Raw genomic sequence first — 25,267 nt, forward strand, 5'->3', positions numbered from 1 at the left:
TATCACTTCCCAAGAAACCTTTTTGGGAAGGAGAAAAGGAGCATCTAGGATGTTGTGACACCTCTGCCAGCATCTGGGTAGGTCCTGCCACATGCACTCTGAGGCCACCTGGACCTTGTCCATCTGGGCAAACTTTAGTGCCTGTTTGGGAATTTTCCTTTTGGGAGAGCCCATCTGTAAGGCACCTCTTGGACTAAGGTCCCAGGCTTAGTGGGACTTGGAAGTCAATTTGGACCAAGGTCCAAGGCTTGGTGGGCCCCCTTGACCTTGCCCATTTGGGAAATTTGGTTCCCATTTGGAAATTTTTCTTTTGGGAGATCTCATTTGTAATTCTGTGCGTCTCTTTTGGCTGGCCAGGATTTCGGTTTTCCTTTCATTTTTGTGCTCAAGTATTTAATTCCATCTGATGGTACCCTAGAAAAGAGACTGCAGTCTGGACGGAGTGGTGAAGTAGGATGTTGATCTGATGCCATTCCAAAATTTGGCTGCCTCAATATAATTTTGTTGGGATAGAGATGAAAGTGTTACCTGAGAGCATTTGCTCTGATGAAAAGGGACAAGACCCCTCCTGGCTGCTTTCAGTTTTCTCGGGTGACTGAGAAATATAATGCCCGGGGGTGGAGGCTGAGTCCTCATGCCATGCAGTGGTCCCATAGGGAAACCCACTCATTCATTAAAACCTGCTTAACCAGGGACAAGAATGAGAACTGACCATTCAGTGATCTGAGCATGGGTGGTGTCCTAGATGCCACTGGGGGAGCCGAGACATGTAAGAGAGAGCTAAAGCAAGTCTGGGCTAAAATCTAGAGGAATTAAGTTCTCAAGCAGAACACTGGCCCACCACACAATGGCATTAGTAAACTTCATCTCTGACAAATTCAACTTTGAAATGGGAAATGGAGTCTCAAACAAAAATGAGGAGCACCAGAAAGCCAGGCTCCAACGAATGCCTCAGCCAGGTTTCTATACATACCAAATGTATACTTGTAAGTATCTGAGTATTAAAGGGAATGTCTTTGCCCTAAAAATAGTCAAAACGGGCTCTTTTATTTGATATGCAGTTATTAGAGAAAGCTGGCTTGGAAAAGCTTTTCTGAATCCGTGACATTCCTGGGATATCCCTTCTTTGCTATGACTGACATCCCCACCACTTGGGGTACTTGAGGACCAGCTCACTGGCTGGTGGACCAGACCCAGTGGCTGCAGCTGGGACCCTTTGGTCCCTGGTCACCTTCTGACACAGACAACTGGCCAGAGTGACCCAACAGGGTAAGGGACAAGAGACTTTGTTGATCTTTCCCCTTCCCTTCTTCTCTCAAGCTGGACTCTTTCCCTCCCTTTGAAACCTTTGAAGACCCCACATATTTCTGTGTCCCCTCTTTATTAGTACTCAGACCTGAGCAAGGAATAGTCGAGAAACAATACTACAGCCTTGGGGCCAGGATCCTGGTTCCCCCTCAAGGGATACACAGAATGACATGGGCATCTTGTACACCTAAGAGAAAAGTTATATTCCTTATGCTTCTTTTAGAAATGAATACTTTCAAACTGAACAGCCTAGAGTCCTTCCTTGTCCTTCTCTCGGGCTTATTTGCACCCTAAACACAATCCCTGATAAGCTAAAGATGAGGCACCCTGAGCACAACTGCCTGTGGGGTAAAGATGATTAGCACTTGATGTTTTTCAGGGATTTTCCTGGTTTGTTCTAATCTCTGATCAATGTGTCCTTTCCCCCAAGTGCTGTTGTTCTAGGCAATAACCCAGAAGACCACCATCACGATCATGCCGAGATCTCTTGACACCAGCGTTGATGACAAAGATTCCCCTAAAGAGAGAAGAATGCATGTTTTCCCCAATCCTGACTCCTATTTGAAAGCCTGTTTTTTTTCCTGCCTTTTTCTATAAAATGCCCCACAATTCTCCCAAAGGGAGCGCAGTCTTTAAGGCATTAGCCTGCTGTGGCCTCCTGTCCCTGGCAAAGCAACAAAAGCTATTTTTTTCTCCATTAGCCACAATTCTGTCTCTGCATTTCTATTTGGCATTGATGGAGAGAGGTTATGTTTAGGCCACAAAAATGGTGATCTACCCCTTGTAGGCTTTCACCTTGCAGCTGCTGACACATCAGTGGTGGGGCTGGACCACATCTGCCCCTTGTTTTTATCCAGGGCCTGTTGGGAACAGGCTTCTGCGAACAGTGCTTTTCATTTCTGGGGTGAACACCCAGGCATGGGGTCACTGGGTCTTGTTCTCTCTGTGACAAGCTGCTGTGGCAGGGCAGGGAGGGTTGAGAGCTCCCAGGTCACATCCTCGAGGTCCCTGGCAGACTGCTGTGTGGTCACTGTTATATGTTAGCTGTTCTGATAGCTGTGTAGTGGCATCTCATGTGGCTTTGAGCTGATTCCTCTCATGGCTCATGATGTGAGCTTATGAGCCAGCTGTGCTTATAACCTCTTGGGGAGTGTCCAGGTGTGTCCTTTGCTGACATCATAATTGGAATATTCTTTTTTCACTGTTGACTCTCTGGAGTTCCTTCTATATTCCAGAACTCACCATTTCCAATATTTTCTCCCAGTCTGTAGTGATCCTTTCATCTGTTTAACAGTCTTTGGCAGAACAAACGTTTTTCATTCGATGAGGCCATTTTATTTAGGAAAACATTGTACTGCATTGTCTTCCAATCTGCAAACATGGTGTCTCTGTGTTTGTTTGGACTTCTGATCTCTTTTACCAACATTTTGCAATTTGTGGCCTGCAGTCCTACCCACATTGCAATATGTTCATGCCTAAGTACCTTACCTTCTGAGGTGTGACTGTAGCTGGTGTGGTGTCATCCTTTGGATTCCATGCAGCTGTCATGGCATGGAGGAGCCCGTGGCCTGGCACATGAGCTTGCCAAGCCCACTGTCCTTCTACCTGTGTTTTTGCTGCTACCCTGAGATTTTCTAGACAGCCATGTCCTCTGAAAATGGGACGTTTGATTTCGTCCCTCCCAGAGCTTTGAATGAGAGCTTTGCTGGGTGGAGTATTCTTGGTTCAAAGTTCCTCCTCTTCATCACCTCAAATATGCTTTGCCACTCCTTTCTGGCTGGCAGAATTTGTGCTGAAAGATCAGCTGTTATCATTATGGGTGTTCCTTTATATGTGATGTGTTGCTTTTCCCTTGTGGCCTTCAATATTTTGTCTTTGAACGTATGTGTCTTGCTGTGTTTCTTCTTGGGTTTATTTTGTGGAATTCTACTATTTCGTTTTGTTGATTTTGTATGGAATTGTCTGTTTCTTACACTTGAGTGTTTCCTTTCCCATATTTGGGAAATTTTTGGTTATAATCTCTTCAAATATTTCCTATGGCCCTTTCTCTGTTCTCCTTCTGCAACCCCTATGTTGCAAATGTTGGTACATTTAATGTCGTCCCAGAGTTCTCTTAGACTCGCCTTAGTTTTTTCATGCCTTTTTCTTTATTCTTTTCTGTAGCAGTGATTTCCACCACTCTGTCTTCCATTTCACTTATTCATTCCCCTGCCTCCATTAACCTGCCATTGATTCCGTCCCGATTATTTTTCATTTCAGCTATGGTGCTATCCATCTTGCTCTTTAAATCTTCTAACTCTTTGTTAAACATTTCTTTAAGTTCTCCATCTGGGTCTCCATTCTTTTTCCAGGATCTTGGATCATCTTTACTCTCAACACTCTGAATCCCTTTTCAGGTAAATTGCCTATCTCCTTCTCATTTAGCGGTTTTTGTGTGTTTTTGTCTCATTCCTTTGTCTGACAGCTGCTTCTTTGTCATCTCATGTCTACCTTTCTGCTTATCCTCCCCTTTACTGTTGGTATGGAGAGCCCTGGAGTTCTGAGGGGTGGTAATGTTTCATGTGTACTCAGAGCATGTGTTGGGAGTCATGGTATCATACTTCTTCCCCTGTAGCTGGGTGGCTGCAAAGGATATGGGTCTGTGAGGTAGGTGGCAGTGATTCACCACTGGAAGGATTGCTTCTGTAGCTTGCAGGGGTAGCAGTGTCTTCTAAAGCCCCTCCTGAGAGCAGGTAGCTTTGAGGGCTAATTTTCATAGCTTGCTATGTCAGCAGTTTCTCCTGCTGCCCCCTCCCTTTGCCAGGAAGTCTCCACTGCTCTCAGTAGGTATAGGAGTAGGGTGCCGCTGTTCTGCTAGCACTCCCCTTGCTTGGCCATTCTAGGGATCTCTGTCTCAAGCCTCAGGGCTCAGGGACTTCTCCCTAATTATGGTTCACAGGTTTTATTTTTAGCTGAAAGATGTGTGTTTCTAGTGGTCCCTTCCCCTGCCTTACTGCGGCGTGGAGTGCTCTTTGTAGCCGCTATGGGTTGGTAGGTGGGTTAATGGGCCTTTCCCAGCTGCCTTGTTGTGAAATGAGTGCCACTAATATGGGTCTTTGCAGGGCCACTGGCAGGGGCCCTGAAACTTGTGCTTTTCTCCAGTCAGGCAGCCCACACCTCGGGCATGGAGCAGACACTGGCAGCCTTCTCACAGGAATGGGTATTGTCACTGGCAGCTCTTCTGGTCCTGATTGGGCAATGCTGGTGCAAGTGTCTGAAGAGTCTCTGGGTGGAGCCAAGACACCTGTGTTTGCCTTGCTTGAGAAGATTACTGGTCTCACAAGGAATGGGCACTGCCACTGGCATCTCTTCTGGGGCTGACTGGGCACCACTAGCATGAGTCTCTTCAGATCCCTGTGTTTTCCCTGATCAGCAGGGGGTGGGCACAGGCAGCCAGCCCTCCTTTCACGAATGGGCTCTTCTGCAGTTGGTCTTGCCTCTGCTTAGATGCTTCCACTGTGGTCGCCCTACACTCTAGTCCCTCCAGGCCATTTCCTCATCGCCAATCCTCTTTTTATCCCCATGTTGCCAGCCCCAGCTCCCTCTTTGGGTCTGATCTCTAAGGCCAACGTTTTAGTTTCCAACACTTGCTGGCACCCGCGTACAGTTGCCCATTGCCCATAGCACTGACCGTTTGTGGAGAACCATTTCCTTTTTAACTGCCTCACACCATCTCTCTAGAGTTCCTCCCCTGCTTTTGGCTGATCTTCTTGCTGCTGGGGGAACTTGCTAGGGTGTAGGAACTATCCCTCCTTCCAGCTCCCTCCTGGGAGAGCAGGTCCCATCTCCTTTCCTTTTGCTTATTTTTTCTCTGTTCTTTTTCTTTCCTCTTTCTCTTATCCTATCTGGTTGTGTAACATCTTTCTTGGTCTATCATAATTTGGAGTTCTTTTGTCAGTTTTTCTCAAATTTTCTCTGCCAGTACTTCCACATGTAGTTCTATTTTCAATCTATTTGTGGGAGTAGGTGAGCCTTATGTCCTGCTACTCCACCATTGTGGAGTATCTCCCTCTAAAATATATTTTTTGCTCTCATGTTCATTGCACTATCTTCCACAAGAGCCAAATATGGCAACAACCTAAATGTTCATTATAGGATAAGTGGATAAAGAAGATGTTAGATATATATGAAATTGAACATTATTAGGCCATAGAAAAGAAGGAAACTCTACCTTCTGGGACCACATGGATGGAATTTGAAGCCTAAGTGAAGTAAGTCAGATGTAAAAGACAAAGTGTATGTTTTAATTTATATGCAGCATCTGAAAAAGCCAACCTCAGAAACAGGAGAATGGCAGTTTCCAGGGGTTGAGCGGTGGAGAGGGAAGATATTAGTTCAAGGATACAAACCCCCACCTATAAAATGGATAAGTTCTGAGGGTCTCATGTGCAGCATGGGGGCTATAGCTAACAAAAAGGAATTATATATTTGAAGGTTGTTAAGAGAGTAGATCTTAAATGTTATCACCACACACACATACACAATGTCATTAATGGGGTGGGGGTATTAAGTAAATTTATCTGATGCTCATTTTCTAATATGTACCTGTATCAAATCATCACATTATATACCTCATAGTTACCTATGTTAGATGTTAATATCTCAATAAAGCTAATAGAAAAACAAAGAGAAAGCAAGTCAAATGTATCTAAGTGTCTAAGTAAATGTTTGATTAGATACTATCATATTTTCCTCATTTTCCCCAAAATGCTTGGCTAACAGTCCATGCTAAACAAATATGATCAGGTGTCATATTTTTATCCCATTACCCTTCCCACCCCCCCTTTAAATCACAGCAGATTGTACCCAGGATGATGCCTGACTGGGGGAGTTGGTTACTCTGTAGATTGGCCAATGACCTAAGTTTAGTCTATTCAGCTCAAGGACAAACCAGATTGATTGGGGATTTCCTCTCTGAAATTCTGAATAGGGACCTAAGAGGCTGATGGGAAAGGGGAGAATATTGTAAAAGATATGTGGAGAAAGAATTTGTGTCTTGACAAACCAGAGCCGTATGAAAGCAGACCTTTTAAGTGAACAGTGAACATGAAGGACAAAGTGTACAAAATGCAAACCAAGGAGTTCCTCTTCAGGCTCAGTGGTAATGAACCCAAACCCAACTAGTATCCATGAGGATGTGGGTTTGATCCCTGGCCCTGTTCTGTGGTTTAAGGATCCTGCATTGCCCTGAGTGGTGTAGATCACAGATATGGCTCAGATCTGGCATTGTGCAGTGGCCAGCGTCTGATTCGACTCCTAGCCTAGGAACTTTCATATGGCACAGGTGTGGAGCTAAAACATCAACAACAACAACAACAAATGAAAAAACCCCAAATTATGTGTTAATCCATAGTGATAAAAGGAACAACAGGAAATACCAGTTAGTGAAAGACTTCCACATGTTCTTCGAAACATAGAGAAGGGTGATAAGTAACTGATTTTACAGATAGAGGAAGTTACAAATGTTTGAGAATGGAGATAAATAGGATAGGATAGGGGATAAGAGCATGTAGTTCACCTGCAAAACTCCTGAGATGCTAAGAGCTTAGAGCATCAAGCTCCATAGAATGTAGGAGGGAAATGCACTTTGAATTGCAAGAAGACTATTTTCTCTCTCTATCCCACTTTCTCCATAGCCGGGCAACACCTCTACACCATCTCACAAAAGACTGGAGGTTTGTTTGCTTGTTTGTTTGTTTATGTATTTATTTTTTAGGGCTGTACGCATGGCATATCGAGGTTCCCAGGCTAGCAGTTGAATCCAAGCCTCAGCTGCTGGCCTATGGCACAGTCACAGCAATGCAGGACCCAAGCCTCATCTGTGACCTCTATCACAGCTCATGGTAATGCCAGATCCTTAACTGAGCGAGGCCAGAGATCAAACCTGCAACCTCATCGTTACTAGTTGGATTTATTTCCCCTGTGCCACAATGGGAACTCCTATTTATTTTTAATTGAACTTAAAGAGTTTCAGGTATCACTGGAGAGAGCAGTGATGAAATGTACATTAGCAGGTACTAAGATGAAGTGAAAATCTACACAGTGAATGCAAGATCCTTATTCTCTCACTGCTCCCAGGATGTCAGCAGCCAGCACAGGTCATGATCCCACCATTTCTCAAGTGCACATAGCCCAAGTAAGGGAGTGCAATTTTTTTGTGTGTGGGGGGTGAGTGGGGAAAATATAAGATCTGCATTATACTACTTAATCACCCCAACATTATACCTACAAATATGTATACTTGGAAATTCCAAATAACTCTTTTATTTCTTCTACTTTAAATATGAAATGAAGAGTTTCTGTTTTCAGGTAAGATGGCAAAACTAGTGAATGGGAAGATGAGCAGTAGAAATTCATCTTCAAATGAAAGCAAAGGGGGACTGGATTGTTAGACCACAAATTGGGTACAGTGACTTTTTCATTTTTCTCTGTAATTTAGCTCTGATCCAAAACCTGCAAAATGAAGGCTTGTAGTTAACAAGACTCATCTTCCTACAACTTTCTAAGGTTAGTGGTCACCTATTAATATCTAATTATTCATCTATTGCTACCTATATAAAGGTCCTCACCTCATCCTCCCTGCCAAGCAACCAGACAGTGTATTCCTTCCAATCACCTATTGTGCAGTTCTCTGCAGATTTCTAATGAATATTCATCTCGTAGTTGTTCTTTATCATGGAAAAATGTAAGTGACAATTAGTTGTTTTATTTCTTGCATATCATAGTAAAATTACAGTTGATATGTTAGAAAAAATGAATGATGCACTGGGTATAATCAGGCCCATTTAGTTCTTGAAAACAGAGAATATATCTTTTTAAAATCAAGTTAAAATTAAGGGCCCTGGTGCCTTAGGATAAACTACAATGTCATTAGTAGTTCAGGGTTCTTTTTTTTTTTTTTTTTTTGGTCTTTTCTAGGGCTGCACCCATGGCCTGTGGAGGTAGGTTCTCAGGCTAGGTGTCCAATCAGAGCTGTAGCTGCCAGCCTATGCCACAGCCACAGCAATGCAAGATCTGAGGTGCATCTGCAACCTACAACACAGCTCACGGCAACACTGGATCCTTAACCCACTGAGCGAGGACAGGGATTGAGCCTGCAACCTCATAGTTCCTAGTCGGATTCATTAACCACTGAGTTGCAAGAGGAACTCCTGTTCAGGGTTCTGGACCAGACTCCTACTGTAATTGTTATTCTATGAGTATGGATATGATTCTTCTTTTTCTATTAATTTACATTTTAAAAAAATTTTTAGGGCTGTTTCTTTCTCTCTTTCAAGAAAGAGGAAGCTACTAAGGACAACCAAGGCCATGCAAGAATATCTGTGAGTTCATGCTTCTCACTCTTCTTCATACAATTGTGTCTATTTTAGATTTCAGAGTCCCACTCTTGCTGTATCAGACCACTGACTTCAAAAAAAAATTCCTGTGAGGGCATACATTCAGACTTTTTTACAATTCTCTTATCAGTAGTATAGACTCCTAGGCAGGAATTTGATTATACATTTCTGTCTGCAAGAGATGTGGTGACAGTGACATGGGAGTTCTAAATCCATAGCCTGTCCAGAAGACATATTATATAGAGTGCATCTGGGGAGGTACTCAGATTAGATTCAGGATACAACCCTTTTCATATTTTCCTTGTCTTGAAATATGTCTTCAACTAAAACTCTATAAACTGGCATCTTTTACTATGCAAACCTTGCAAAAACAGAAATCAAACTGTAGCAGCTGTGATCAGTGATATAAACTGCTTGAGATTAGCCATGAAAAATTTCAGGGAGCCAAGAAGATACAAGGAGCCAAGGAAGGGAGCTTGCCTGAATGGTACAAAACTAAGGGCAGGTCCTAATCAGAAAAAGGGACCTGCCTGAACAGTGCAAGCCAAAGGTGGGCTTCTGGTCAGAATAGAAGCCTGTCTGTATGGTGAAAAACTGAGGGCAGGCTGAGATCTGCCTGTAAGGTGAAATCTGAGGGCAGGCCTCAGGTTACACAGCTCTCATGTTGATGTTGATGGGGAAGAATTGGGGCTTTGCTGGGAAAACAATTTCCATGTTTTTGCCAGAGAACATGGATTGTTTCTCGGGTGATCTAGTCTTTCCTGTTGTTTTATTTGTGATTCAGTTTTCCTCACTTTCCTGATTATTTTCTTATTATTCTTTTTTTTTTTTTTTTTTTTTTTGGTCTTTTTTTGCTATTTCTTTGGGCCGCTCCCGCGGCATATGGAGGTTCCCAGGCTAGGGGTCGAATCGGAGCTGTAGCCACCAGCCTACGCCAGAGCCACAGCAACGCTGGATCCGAGCCGTGTCTGCAACCTACACCACAGCTCACGGCAACGCCGGATCGTTAACCCACTGAGCAAGGGCAGGGACCGAACCTGCAACCTCATGGTTCCTAGTCGGATTCGTTAACCTCTGCGCCACGACGGGAACTCCTATTCTTATTTCCCATTCTTATTTTCTTGTGGTGATTTGTGGTTTAACAAAATTACAATAATAAAATGATAAGAATTTCATCCTGAAGGACTTTCCCCTACTTAAATCTGACTTAATTAAAAACATAGTGTTCATCTACTAACCAGTTATACAGTAAACTTTAGAGTTAGAATTTTAATGAAGTTCATAGAAGTTAGACACAATTATTCTTGATCAAAAGAAACCCAGGTGTGAGTTTTGTCCATGATTTTAGAAATTTTTCATGGTAGCTAGCTAAGTTGATTTGTATTTTCTCACACTGTCTCCCTGCCAAGGACACTTTGAAGATAGATAGACACTAGTCTAAAGACAGGATTTTTTGTGTCTGTAACTTCCTCAGCTTGTGGGAATTAGGTGGCCATGAGATGGTTTGTGCTGGGTCTCCTCTTTCCCACATGATATGCTGTGCCTGTTTGTCCTTGAATTGTACTCAATAAATTTAATTAGGCAGAAGATTTTAAAAGATGACATATTGCTACTGTACAATGTGATCAAAAAACAAAGCCTAAGAGTTAACCAATGTACTTTTAACACTATGGTGTAATCTGTAGTGAATTAACTGTCTATATAATTAACCACTTATGCAAATAAAGTTTTAGCAGTCCAGCACCCTAAAAGAAGGGACAAAGAGGCTGTCTCCATCTCTTTCACTGATGCTGTCCATCTCCTATCGGGAAAGCGTACACTCCCTGGCTGCCGGAGCTGGCCTCCGGAAAAAAATATAGAATCTGATTTTAAAAAGGTGATGTAGGCATTCCCACTGTGTCTCAGTGGGTGAAGAACCTGACATAGTATCCGTGAGGATGGGAGTTTGACCCCTGACTTCGCTCAGTGGGTTAAGGATCTGGCATTGCCATGAGCTGTGGTGCATGTTGCAGAAACAGCTCAGATCCCATGTTGCTGTGATTGTGGCATAGGCCTGCCACTGCAGCTCTGATTCAACCTCTAACTTGGAAACTTACATTTTCTGCAGGTGCAGCCTAAAAAAGAAAGAAAATAATAAAAAGGTGATGTATATATGTCATTGGATTTCATTGTGGAATTCACAGGTTTCTGGCCCCACACTGAGAAATAAATGATGTTTTTCTCAGATGAAAAAAAAATGTAAATTTCTTGGGACAATAAAGTTAATATAAATTTAGTAAAATTGATATAATTTAGTAATATTTAAACAGACATAGAAGTTCCAAATAAGTTTTCTATATGGTTAAAATAAAAATAAGGCAACAAACTGGAGTTCCCATCATGGCTCAGTGGTTAACAAACCCAACTAGCATCCATGAGGCCGTGGGTTTGATCCCTGGCTTCACTCAGTGGGATACATATCTGGTGTTGCTGTGAACTGTGGTATAGGTTACAGACGCAGCTCAGATCCTGCACTGCTGTGGCATAGGCTAGAGGCTACAGCTTCAATTTGACCCCCTAGTCTGGGAACTTCCAAATAAAAAGACAAAGAGGCAAAAAAAAAAAAAAGATTCTTAATGATCATGTAACTAGAGACCATACTGTTGATGAATACTGACAAAAGATGTCAATCTCCATTGTGTAAATATAATTTTCATATATTATATTTATAACTATATAAATATAAAACTATATAAATATAATTTTTTAAATATCACAGTCTTTCTCAAATTACTCTCCTTTCTGAATTATATTAAAACTCACTGAAAACCATTCACATCTCTGATGAAACTATTTATGTTTCAAAGCCTAAAAACACTCCTCCTGGTTATAACATACTTTCTTTAATTGATTATTTTTTTCAAATTCCCTACAATCAACTACATGTATTCTTTACTTCTAGCTCACCTGAATATTTATGGGAAATACAAAACATAACTTATGTGCAGTGACAAACATACAGGCTGTTGCTAAATATATGGTAAGTAAAATTATGTCAATGAAACACCTTCATCAATAAGTGTACATTTACTAACATAAGTTAGAAAAACAGTTGGATATCCATTTGAAAAAAATATGAGATATCAATTCAGTTTGGAAAAAGAGGTTTATAGTTAATCAACGTACTACTTGCTCTAAGTCTGTAGATCCATGTTTGGGGATGGGTGAAGCTCACAGCAGAGAATTTAATTCCACAGCACAACCTTACACTCCCTGGATTATACTTGCAAGTAAATTGCAAGAGCTATAAAATTTCTCTTCTAATACACAGGACAACTTAGGGCACTGGGTGGCAGTGATCTCCCTCCTCTTCCACCAATGACATTTTTTTTCTTATTTCTATTCTCCACTATCTTCCACCATCTCTTTGTATTTCTTTTTCTATTTCCGCAGTACCTTTGGGCAATAAGGTACTAACAACTCCAACCTTTGTTTCCATCTTGCTACTGAGTATGAAGAGGATCATTTGCTATTCCTATATGTTAAATAGACAAAAGAAATAAAAGGCATCCAAATAGGAATAGAAGAGATAAAACTGTCACTGTATGCAGATGACATGATACTATACATACAAAACCATAAGGACCCAACCCAAAAACTACTTGAACTGATTAATAAATTCAGCAAAGTAGCAGAATATAAGATTCACATTCAGAAATCAGTCACATTTCTGTATACTGACAATGACATATTAGAAAAGGAATACAAAAATACAATACCGTTTAAAATTGCACCTCAAGAAATCAAATACCTTAGAATACACCTGACCAAGGAGGTAAAGGACTTGACTTACATGCAGAGAACTAGAAAACTTTAAAGAAGATCTAAAGAAATTGAAAGATATTCCATGTTCATGGATTGGAAAATTCAATATTGTAAAAATGGCCATACCACCCAAAGCAATCTACAGATTCAATGCAATCCCTATCAAATTTCCTGTGACATTTTTCACAGAACTAGACCAAACAAGCCAACAATGTATAGGGAAACACAAAAGACCCAGAATGGCCAAAGCAATCCTGAAGAACAAAAACCAAGCAGGGGGCAGAACTCTTCCAGATTTCAATCAATATTACAAAGCCACTGTCACCATGACAGTGTGGTACTGGTATCAAAACAGACAGGCAGACCAATGGAATAGAGTAGAGAACCCACACACACACCCTGACACCTACGGTCCATTCATCTTTGACAAAGGAGGCAAGAGCATAAAATGGGACAAAGAAAGTCTATTCAGCAAGCAGTGCTGGGAAACCTGGGCAGCTGCATGCAAAGCAGTGAAAGTAGCACACACCCTCACACCATGCACAAAAATAAACTCAAAATGGCGGAAAGACTTAAATAGAAGACAAGACACCATCAAACTCCTGGAAGAGAACACAGGCAAAACACTCTCTGACATCAACCTCATGAATATGTTCTCAGGTCAGTCTCCCAAGGCAACAGAAAGAAGAGCCAAAAGAAACCAGTGGGACCTAGTCAAACCGATGAGCTTTTGCACAGCACAGGAAACCAAAACGACAATACAATGACACCTGACAGAATGGGAGAAAATAATTGCAAATGATACAATGGATAAGGGCTTCATCTCTAGGATATAGAAGCAATGTACAACTCAACAGCAAAAAAGCCAACCACCCAATGGAAAAATGGGCAAAAGCCCTGAATAGACTGTTCTCCAAGGAAGATACACAGACGGCCAACAAGCACATGAAAAAATGCTCAACATCACTGATTATTAGAAAAATGCAAATCAAAACAACCATGAGATACCACCTCACACCAGTCAGAATGGCCTTCATTCATAAGTCCACAAATAACAAGTTCTGGAGGGGCTGTGGAGAAAAGGGAACCCTCCTCCACTGTTGGTGGGAATGGAAGCTAGTACAGCCCCAGTGGGGATCAGTATGGAGGTACCTTAGAAAACTATATGTAGAACTACCATATGACCCAGCAGTCCCACTCTTGGGCATATCTCCAGACAAAACTCTCCTTAAGAAAGATACATGCACCCGCATATTCATTGTAGCACTGTCCACAAGAGCCAAGACTTGGAAACAACCCAAATGTCCATTGACAGACAATTGTGTTAGGAAGATGTGGTATATATACACAATGGAGTACTACTCAGCCCTAAAAAATAATGCCATAATGCCATTTGCAGCAACATGGATGGAACTAGAGACCCTCATACTGAGTGAAACAAGTCAGAAAGAGAAAGACAAATACCATATGATATCACTTATAACAGGAATCTAATATACAGCACAAATGAACCTTAACACAGAAAATAAAATCATGGACTTGGAGAATAGACTTGTGTCTGCCCAGGAAGAGAGGGAGGGAGTGAGAGGTATCGGGAGCATGGGGTTAATGGATGCAAACTATTGCTCTTGGAATGGATCTACAATGAGATCCTGCTGTGTAGCATTGAGAACTATGTCTAGATACTTACATCGCAGCAGAACAAAGAGAGGAAAAAAAATTGTATACATGTAAGTGAAACTTGGTCCCCATGCTGTACAGCAGAAAATATAAAAATAAAAATTAAAAAAAAATAAAATTGACTTCATTATATCTGGATAATTACAACTGGTAAGGAAGGAAAAATTCAGAGAATTATCTTCTCTAGGATAGCAATATCTTACATCATCATGTCTTAAAATATCCCCCCTGCAATGCAGAGAAGAACATTTTTTTCAGAGTTCTGTGAGAGGGCTGTGTCAACTTCAAAAAAATGCACAACATGAAAGCTGAGAAGTAAGTTTTATTGCGGGCAAAAGTAGGACTTAATCTCAGGAGACAGCATCTTAGGTACCCCAGAGAACCCCCTCTGAGCAGGTGAGGGAGGAAGCTAGGATATATGAGATTTTGCAACAAAGGGAAGGTAGTAGGAAGAGGAGACTTACATGTCACCAGAGTTACAGAAAACCTATTTCTATGGGAAGAAATATATAAAGGTCTGGGCTTACTGGAGTCATTCCTTCAATAGGTACCTCTGTTGTGGGCCAGTATTGTTTCATTCCTGAGTTCCCTCAGGGCTCACCAGCCCACCCTTGGGAGTGACTGCATTGACTGATGACATATTTTGTTTTGTCCACTTATTACAACCCAGGAGCTCTGATATCCTGACCCAAAGAGAAAAGGGGAAATACCAACATATGTGTTAAAGGTGGAGGCAGAGGAGCATGCAGCCATGCACACATTTTATGAAGTTTGCCTCTGGTGTCATGAATGTTACTACTAGTCATGAGAAGACACTACCATGAAGGGCTTTAGTGGTTTTTTTGTTTGTTTTTTAAAGAAATGAAGAGATGCAAGAAGTGGGCTCATAAAATCTCCTAACAATATCTATCTGAAGACCTGCTCTTCCACTTTTCCCAGAGCACAGCGTGCCTCACTCCTGGTCTTCACCCTGAGCTCTGCTCAGGGCATGCTGTGGGTCTGCAGTTGAAGTAGTTCATGGTTTAATCCATGCAGAGGCAGATGGCAAGTGCTAAACTCCAGTTCACAGCTGCTGTCAAAAGTGGATGAGTGGAACTGGAAATTCAGAGTGCCTTCCAACAAGTAAGTGACATATTATTTCAATCTAGTACTCAGAGGGGCATCATTACAAAATAATCCACCATCACTTGCTAACATATTTCCATGCATCTTGTAATTATACTTCCCTCATACTCTGAGAAAGAAACAGGGGGAAATGAACAATCTAACTTTTTTTAAAATAAGATTTACCATTAATATAAGAAATTAACAGAATGAAACATGACCATGAGGGCGGGAATGATCTTTAGAAATCAACAAATATTTATGAGCATCAGGTGTGTGAAACTCATGTATTGCTGTGTGGGGACAGAAGACTTTAATCCATCAATTGTAGTATATTTTCTGGAGATGGCAGAATACAGAAATGCTTACAAATGGTTTATACATAAGATAGCTTAGCAAAATAAGTTTTGTTAGGAACTCTGGGTACTAAAATGTTAGAAGAGATTATTCCTGGTTCAAAATTAAAGTTTAATGGAGGTATTGACTTTTACACATCTTCTGGAGAAGGCCAGCTTTTCCAGGTTCACATGACAGCTTTGAAAGGAATATTGTTTATCACAGTGTAGAAGTATTGCCCTTTCTGTTCTTTCAAATGATATCATATGATTTTGATCTGCTCTTGGCTCACATCAAAGATTTAATCTGATAGATAAATAACTACCTCTTAGAGAAGGATCAGAGGAAACACAACAATGAGTAGGCTTAAATGTATAATAAAGGTGAACAATAACTGGCCTCACATTTGGAAGAGGAGTTCCTGAAAATACTTTGAGTAAGATCCTCCTTTTCATGAGTATTTTTGCCCCATGCTGGGTTTCTTCACTTGTGAGCTTATCTACTATTGTCCCTTCAAAGTTCCTGCTCTCCAATAAGATTCTAAATGAGGAATAAATACTAATGTAATGGTATATAAGGGAATCATATTAGGGAAGGATAAGTAGTGTGTATTGAGTTTCATGTTAATCTTTTGATTTGCATATCAAGCTCATTTCTTGGACACCTCTGGACCAGATACTCAGATCATGAGATTTAGGAGAAGGAGGAACTCAAGGAGGGCACTTTTTTTTTTGTTTTGTTTTTGTTGTTTTGGGGCCTTTAAGGAATAAAGTATGCAGGAACAATCTGTTCACCTTTCTTCAAAGAATGGCAAATTCTGCAGAAAAATAGAGTGTAGGTTCTCCCCCAAAGATTTTTGTAACTGACTTGGGGAGGGGTGCATCATTTCAGAGAGAATCCTTATAGAAAATGCTTCTCACTGTGGTCTCCACAGAAGCATAGACTTGTAAGCATGGAAGGATCCACCTAACACTTTATATTCCACCCTTGAATATTTTCCAGTTTGCCTGATTTTCTTTCAGCTCTCCTCTGTTCTTGCCACACCAAAGTCTGTTTAATCTGTTTAACAATCTCAGCCATTCTAAACTTGGCTAATCTTGTTTGAAGAGTCAAGGTTAAGACTGTAATATTCAGAAGATGTGCCTTGCAGGACATTTGATCCTGTCCAAAAGGTCATAAAGACTTTTGGTTCATGCTAAAAAGGTTCTTGACATTTGACCAACTGCCTCACTGGACATTTTAGGTAGGACTGAATACCCACAATCCCAAGATGTGCTATTTTACTGATGCTGTTTTGCCTCCAAACTAGTCTAATCCATGTATGTGTCAGAATCTTTTGAAAATATGAGGGAAAATGTCAACCATCTTTTGGAAAAATAAACTTGGACATGTAGTCATATACATAGTGCAATACATTTTTTTTTGTCTTTTTAGGGCCACACCCATGGCATATGGAGGTTCCCAGGCTAGGGGTTGAATAGGAGCTGTAGCTTCCAGCCTACCCCAGAACCCCAGAAATGCAGGATCTGAGATGCATCTGTGACCTACCCCACAGCTCACAGCAATGCCAGATCCTTAACCCACTGAGCAAGGCCAGGGGCTAGTGTCTTTATGGATGCTAATGGGGTTTGTTAACTGCTGAGCCACGATGGGAACTCTGAAAGATGTTAATCAATATCAGGAAGATATGAAAAATGCAAAGCTTCTTATAGTATGTTCTAAGGGCCAATGATTTATGTAAAAAAATATAAATGCTTAAGATGATCATTTGTGTAGGTATCCAAGTCTCAATGTCTTACATTCTATTTGAAATTCACATTCTTTTTCTTTTTCTTTTCTTTTATTGTCTTTTTGTCTTTTCCAGGGCTGCACCTGCGGCATACATATGTTCCCAGGGTAGGGGTCCAATTGGAGCTGTAGCTACCAGCCTATTCCAGAGCTACAGCAATGCAGGATCCGAGCAATATCTGTGACCTACACTGCAGCTCATGGCAATGCTGGATCCTTAAGCCACTGAGTGAGGCCAGGGATCAAACCCACAGCCTTATGGTTACTAGTTGGATTAGCTCACCACTGAGTTACGGTGGAAATTCTGAAATTCATATTCTTTTTGAGGACTTATAGCTGAGTCACCGCTTGTTCAAAATTGATCTCAGGGTTGTTGTTTTTGGCTTTCTAAGTCGAGAGCATGTTTTTATGTCTACCATAATGATAGAAGACCCTACAAATGACATAAGACATCGTAAACTTGATCTTACTGTAGTTTAAAATCAGAATAGTATGACAACAATCACATAAATATGATTGTATTATAAAGTTAGGTAGGGGATGTTCAATTTTAAGTCACCTAACACCTACATAATACTAGGCAGTGAGATTGCAGTTGTGGCAAAAATTATTCTGAGAATATGTAGCATTTTGATATTCTTTTTTAAGAATGAAAAGTAGTATAAGCACATGAATTCTTGTGCTGCGAGCAATAGTAATTCTTATATTGTAGGAAAAGCTATAATGAAAGTCTTCAGAGAGCAGGAGAATGCATTTCCCTTCTCACAGGCAATCGCAGAAGCCCAGCTGGACTGTTTTGTCCTAAAGTTCAAGGAAAACAGAAGCATCTAAAATAGTCCCAGGATAGAAGGAGAGAGCAGGATAAATTTGAAAATGCTACACTCACTTCTTTTTAATTCTTGGCTTCTACATTAGTTTTATTATGGAAGTAATATCATTATTTTTACTAATCTTTTTGCATAGCCCAAAAAAGAAAAAGAAAAAGAAAGAAGAAATTACACAATAGAGCACTATATGCATTCATAAAATTAGCAAAATTAATGAGAGTTACATCTAAGTCAGGGGGATTATTTGAAGACTGCTACTGAAGAGTATCATATTCGTAAGCTTACTGAGACTCATAACAACCTATGCAGTGGTCATGAAAAATTGAGGAACAAAGAGTTAGAGAAAATTGTTAAGAAACCACAGTTAGAATGTCTCTAATGTTTAATACTTTTCTAAATAAAATATTTATATTTTTTCCTAAAATATCACATTATATATCACACGTTAAGTGAATATATCTATTTTTTCACAGATAAATCATTTCATATTCAACCTTTCCCTTCATTCATGAAATCATGTGGCTGAAAAATAATGTGACTGAGTTCATTCTGCTTGGGTTGACCCAGGATCCTGTTAGGAAGAAAATAGTGTTTGTCACTTTCTTGATTTTCTACTTGGGGACATTGATAGGTAACCTGCTCACTATTGCTACCATCAAGACCAGCCAGACACTTGGCAGTCCAATGTACTTCTTCTTTTTCCACTTATCCTTATCTGATACCTGCTTCTCTACTTCCATAGCTCCTAGAATGATTGTGGATGCCCTTTTGAAGAATGCCACTATCTCTTTTAACGAATGCATAGTGCAAGTCTTTTCATTCCATTTCTTTGGCTGCCTGGAGATCTTCATCCTTATCCTCATGGCTGTTGACCTCTACGTGGCCATCTGTAACCCTATACGCTACACAACAATCATGAGTCATGGAGTCTGTGGGGTGTTGGTGGCTGTGGCCTGGGTGGGATCCTGTGTGCATTCTTTAACTCGGATTTTTCAAGCCTTGAGTTTACCATTCTGTGGTCCTAATGTGATGGATCACTATATGTGTGACTTAAAGCCTTTGCTGAAACATGCCTGTGCAGACACCTATGTGACCAACCTACCCTTGGTATCCAACAGTGGAGCCATCTGTACAGAGAGTTTTGTCATGCTGATGGTCTCCTATGTCATCATCTTGTATTCTCTGAGAAACCACAGTGCAGAGGGGAGGAAAAAAAGCCCTCTCCACCTGCATCTCCCACATCACTGTGGTCATCTTGTTCTTTGGTCCTTGCATATTTATATACACACGCCCTGCAACCACCTTCTCCATGGATAAGATGATAACTGTCTTTTATACAATTGGAACCCCTCTGCTCAACCCTCTGATTTATACGCTGAGGAATGCAGAAGTGAAAAATGCCATGAGGATGCTATGGAGCAAGACGTTGATCTCAGATGACCAAAGATGAAAGGAAGTTTCAATTTTTTCTTCATAGCTTAGATTGACTGAGAATTAGTCCCTCAAGAATTTTATATCTTACTGTGGTATTCATTTAATCCTATCATGGGGCAGTGATATTTGGTTCCTTTAGAAAAGGGAGCACTATAAACACAACAATCTTTAGTGTTCCATCAGTTTTATGTAGAGGAAGAGATGGAGTCAGGTAAAAAGAGGTAAGTAAGGTTCACTGATTTAGATGCTTTTCAGTACTGTGTCTCTGTCTCTCTTGCCTGCCTAGTGTCACTTTGGTTTCATCTAGCTTTTATCTTCCATTTTTTCATGATGATTTCTGGTGTTGTCTGCTTCTTGATACTGGTCTATAAGCTTATATTCATATATTAGCAGGTTTTACCTCTTTCAACTATTTCCTTTATCAAACACTGTGGTCTCATATCTACTCATGGACCTTTAATGTAGTAAGCAGTTCTTTCTGATCAGGAGAAAGTATCCAATTCAAAGAACTATAGAAACTTCATGTTATGAGACAATATTTAATACAGCTATCTCTTCAGATAACTTCTTGAGCTTTTACTTCAAACTGGTACCTTGTATTACCTAGTCCTTCCAGAACAGTGATAAAACACTGAGAAAATGCACACTTCTGAGGTAGGTCTTTGAACTTAAAAGATTTGACATTTGGGTTTGTAGTTATGAGAGAATTCAGTTTATAAAATCCAATTTATCACCCTAATTAGTTTATTTTAATTTAGTGACTGGTATTAAGGTTTCTTGCACCAGGCCAGTTATAGTAATATGTTTATAATGTTGGGTTAATATGTTTATAGCATAGATAAACCAAATTAAGGAAGACATATTTATATGAGCTATAAGTAGAGAGGACAAACAGGTGATGTTAGTGAATTTTACAATGTCAACAGGATAAAACAATGAGACAACACAAAGGATGATTTTTAAATTTTGAAACAGAAACATTTCCATAAATTATGAATTTACACTCTGTAAAAGGTAAAACATGAAAACAATAAAAAAGAAATCAGTGGTTGTTGGGATTTAAGCAGATTGAGTAAAGGGAAGAATCGGTTGAGTGTGGGACATTTTAAAGGAGGCAAAATCATTCTGTTTGATACTGTAAAGGTATAAACATGATATAACGCATACTATAAGACCCATAAAACTCTACAACAGAGTAACCCAAATGTAAGTGTAAACTACAAACTATAGTAAAAATGAATTAATATTGATTTGTCATTTGAAACAAATATATTATATTCATGCTAAGTTTTTGGTAAACAGTATATTGGTGATGGGAAATCCCTGCATATATTTTTTTGGTAATTTTTCTGTAAGTCTAGAATTAGTATTTTAAAAATACTCTATTATAATGTGATATTAATAAAAGAAATCTCAATTTTTATTACCCTGTTCAAAAAGTTTATTTGAATTTTTATATGAATTAAATATATAAGTACATCTTTTATTAAACCATATATACATATCCTCAAATATTCTGTAGTTTAACCTTGTATGCTATTCAAATATTATTAATGAATATTTCCTGTGTGCAAATAGTGTTTGAAAATCTTGAGCATTAATTGGACAGCCACATGGAAAAGAATGAAATTGGAATGCTCCCTAACACCATACAGAAAAATTAATTGCAAAGGGATGAAAGACCTAGATATAAGACCAGACACTCTAAAACTCTTAGAGGAAATCATAGGCCAAATACTCTCTGACATAAATGACAGCAACATCTTCTCAGATCCACCTCTTAGAGTATTGACAATAAAAACAAAAATAAACAAATGGGACCTAATCAAACTTAAACCTTTCTGCACAACAAAGGAAACCCTAAACAAAACCAAAAGACAATCCACAAAATGGGAGAAAATCTTTGCGAGTGAATCAACTGACAAGGGATTCATCTCCAAAATTGATAAACACCTTCTGCAGCTCCATACCAAAACGACAAACGACCCCATCCAAAAATGGGCAGCTCAGAACAGACAGTTCTCCAAAGAAGACATACAGATGGCCAAAAAAACACATGAAAAGATGTTCAACATCACTCATTACTAGAGAAATGCAAATCCAAACCACTATGTGATACCACCTTACACCAGCCAGAATGGCCATCATCCAAAAGTCTACAAACAATAAGTGCTGGAGAGGGTGTGGAGAAAAGGAACGCTAGTACACTGGTGGTGGGATTGTAAACTGGTGCGACCACTCTGGAAAACAGTATGGAGATTTCTCAGAAAACTAAAAACAGAACTATCATTTGATCCAGCAATCCCACTCCTGGGCATCCATCCAGAGAAAACCATGACTCGCAAAGACACATGTACTTCAATGCTCACTGCAGCACTCTTTTCAATGGCCAAGACATGGAAACAACCTAAATGTCCATCAACAGAGGAGTGGATCAAGAATATGTGGTACATATACACAATGGAATGTTACTCAGCCATTAAAAAGAATGAAATAATGGCATTTTTAGCAACATGGATGGACTTAGAATTATCATGCTAAGTGAGATCAGCCATATAATGAGACACCAACATCAAATGCTTTCACTGACACGTGGACCCTGAAAAAAGGACAGACTGAACTTCTTTGCAGAACAGATGCTGACTCACAGACATGGAAAAACTTATGGTCTCTGGAGGAGACAGTTTCGGGGGTGGGGGGATGTGCATGGTTTATGGGATGGGAATCCTGTGAAATTGGATTGTTAGGATCATTATACAACTACAGATGTGATAAATTCATTTGAGTAATAAAAAAATAATCATAGAAGAGGACATAATTTTTCTAAGTCATTTAACTCTCTAATAAAAGCTGAAGATGTTTGGATTTTACTCTCATTGTATCTTATGTAGAGTTACCTCAGGTTCTAAAAGGATGTAAATGTCAAGCATACCTTTTCAAAGTTTCAGGTAGCATTTTCTGTGCTAAAAATGGATGAGAGAGTTAAGGTCAAAGTTTAATTTAAATGTACTAGAAAAAATGTATGCAAAACAGAATTGACTTGAAATATTCTACCATGTTCATTTTGCCATGCCTTATTCTAGGAACTGAAAATGTGGTAGTGACGTACAGAAACAATATCCATGGTCCTGTGCAGATTACTATACCAGGGGGTAAAACTGGACAAATACTGATCATACCAGGGGTTTGAAAAGGGCCAGGATCTACCATAGAGTAAAATAATTGAAGAGTGTGATGTTGGCAACCCTGAGGGAATGGATGTGTACTATGCAGGACAGGATGGTCAAGAAGGGCCCATAAGACTTTATAATTAAGACCAAAATTAGGGGTCTTAATATTTTGCCCCCCAGGGGATAGTTGGCAAAGTCTAGATACACTCTTGAGTGTCCCAGATACACTATTGGTTGTGTGCAGTGGGCACTGCTATTGGCATCTGGTGAGTAGAGGTCACAGATGCTGTTGAACAGCTGAAATGCACAAGACAGGTCATCACTACCAAGGACTGTCTCTCTGACTCAAAATTTTAGCAGTCCTGTGGTTGAGGAACCCTGACCAGTATGAATGATTCTTGAATAGATCAACAGAAACAGAGTCCTAGGCACACGGAAAAGCAAGTGCAAACAGACTATGCTGATCTTATAGGGAGAAAAATCAGAGAGTCCCGTGACCAGAGAGAAATAAGAGTGAAACATTGAAAATGAGACCAGAAATATAATAGAGACCTAAGTATGAAGGGCTTATGGGATTTTTCTGGAGAGAAATGAGAAGGCATTGGAGGTATTGTGACATGATCCAAATTATGGTTTAAAGGATTACTCTGCCTCATTGACCACAAAGAGTGAAAAGGGGATATTCATTTTGAGAATACCATAACAAACTAGAAAAGAGCTTATGGTAATTCAGTCCAGGTTGGTAGCAGTGTGTATGATGAGTAAAATCTGCTCATGGTTAGTTTTCACCGCTGATGGGAATATAAGGTGATACCTTCACATTTGATCAACTCCTGACTGTATTTAAAATGAAACACACACTTCCGCATACATCCAATAATTCCATTCTTAACCTCTCCTCTGGGTGATAAGACATGTTCACAAAACTTGTGATGTAATGCTCATAGTTAGTTTGTACTTAATAGCCAAGAAGTTGAAATCAGTCAAGTGCACTTAAAAATAAGGACAAACTGTAGTTTATACATGCAATGAAATATTCCTCAGCAATAAAAAGGAATGGAGAACTAATATACAGAGAAAATTTTTTTTCTGGGTGAAAGAAGTCTTACATTAAAGAGTACTTTTTTTTTTTTTGCTTTTTAGGGCCACACCCATGGTATGGGGAGGTTCCCAGGCTAGGGGTCCTATCGGAGCTGTAGCTCCTGGCCTACACCACAGCCACGGCAATGCAGGATCTATGTTGCATCTGCCACCTACACCACAGTTCATGGCAACCCTGGAGCTTTAACCCACTGAGCAAGGCCAGGGATTGAACCTGCATCCTCATGGATGCTAGTCAGATTCATTAACCACTGAGCCATGATGGGAACTCCAAAGGGTCCTTTTTTGGGAGTTCCTGTTCTGGTTCAGTGAGCTAAGAACCCAAGATAGTGTCTCTGGTAAGCAGGTTCTATCCTTGGCCTCACTCAGTAGTTAAGGGTCTGGGGTTGCCACAAGCTGTGGCATAGGTCGCAGATGAGGCTCAGATGCCTTGTTGCTGTGGCTGTGCTGCATGCAGGCAGCTGTAGCTCTGAGTTGACCCCTAGCCTGGGAACTTCCATTATTGCAGGGGGGGGGCTGTAAAAAGAAAAATAAATAAATAAATAAATTTTAAAAAGAGTATATCTTTATGTTTTCATTTTTATCAAGGTCTGCAAAACTCGAAAGTGATGGAAAAATGAAACAAAACAGCAGTTCCATATACAGAGGGAGGGAGTGGGGTTATCTAGGAGTCAGCATGAGGGAAATGTGTGTGATCATGGAAGTTTCTACATCTTGATAGTAAGAGGTTTGGTTTCATGTCTTTGTTTGTAAACTTTGTTATGTGTTTGAAAATTGTCATAATAAACTGTTGTGAAAAGCACATTTTCTTCGGCATCCTATCATGGTTTTGTTGCTGACAGAAAAAGTGTCTGTGTGTGTTTTCTTACAGGTTTGGGGGATATATCTTTTTGGAGACTCATTTTCTATACTTTTTTGGTCAATGTTATAATATGCTGATTTTCCAAAATTACTATAAACTCTCCATGGAACATTATCTTTAACAGATACAGAGCATTTCACTTTATGGATCACGGGACATTTGATCCATTCCTTTACTGTTTGAATTATACCATGTCCTAATTTTCACTTGAAGGAACATTCTTGTGACAAGGGATTCTTTTCCACATTTACGATGAACTGGATGGCAACTCTCCACTTAATCATTTATATTCCACAGAGCCTGAGACTCACTAGATTCTTTTCAATCTCTGCATGAGGCTCAATAGCTCTCTGATGCGTTACACTGAATGACCAAGGTATGCCTTGTCCTTTGATCTAGACTGAAAATTCCAACAAAGAAAAGCCCAGGACTGGATAGCTTCACAGGTGAATTCTACCAAACATGTAAAGCCAAATC

General features: G+C 40.0%; 1 pseudogene; it reads left to right on the plus strand.

Moving 5' to 3' along the window:
• The first annotated feature begins 18,683 nt into the window (after nucleotides 1-18,683).
• LOC110258244 (olfactory receptor 4C16-like) lies at nucleotides 18,684-19,777 on the plus strand (annotated as a pseudogene).
• Nucleotides 19,778-25,267: the final 5,490 nt, after the last annotated feature.

This window comes from Sus scrofa, chromosome 2, assembly GCF_054392235.1.
Source record: "Sus scrofa isolate SSC_HxYL_T2T_F1_AM1 chromosome 2, Sscrofa_HxYL_maternal_Yorkshire_Landrace_v2.0, whole genome shotgun sequence".
In the NCBI taxonomy this organism is placed as follows: Eukaryota; Metazoa; Chordata; class Mammalia; order Artiodactyla; family Suidae; genus Sus; species Sus scrofa.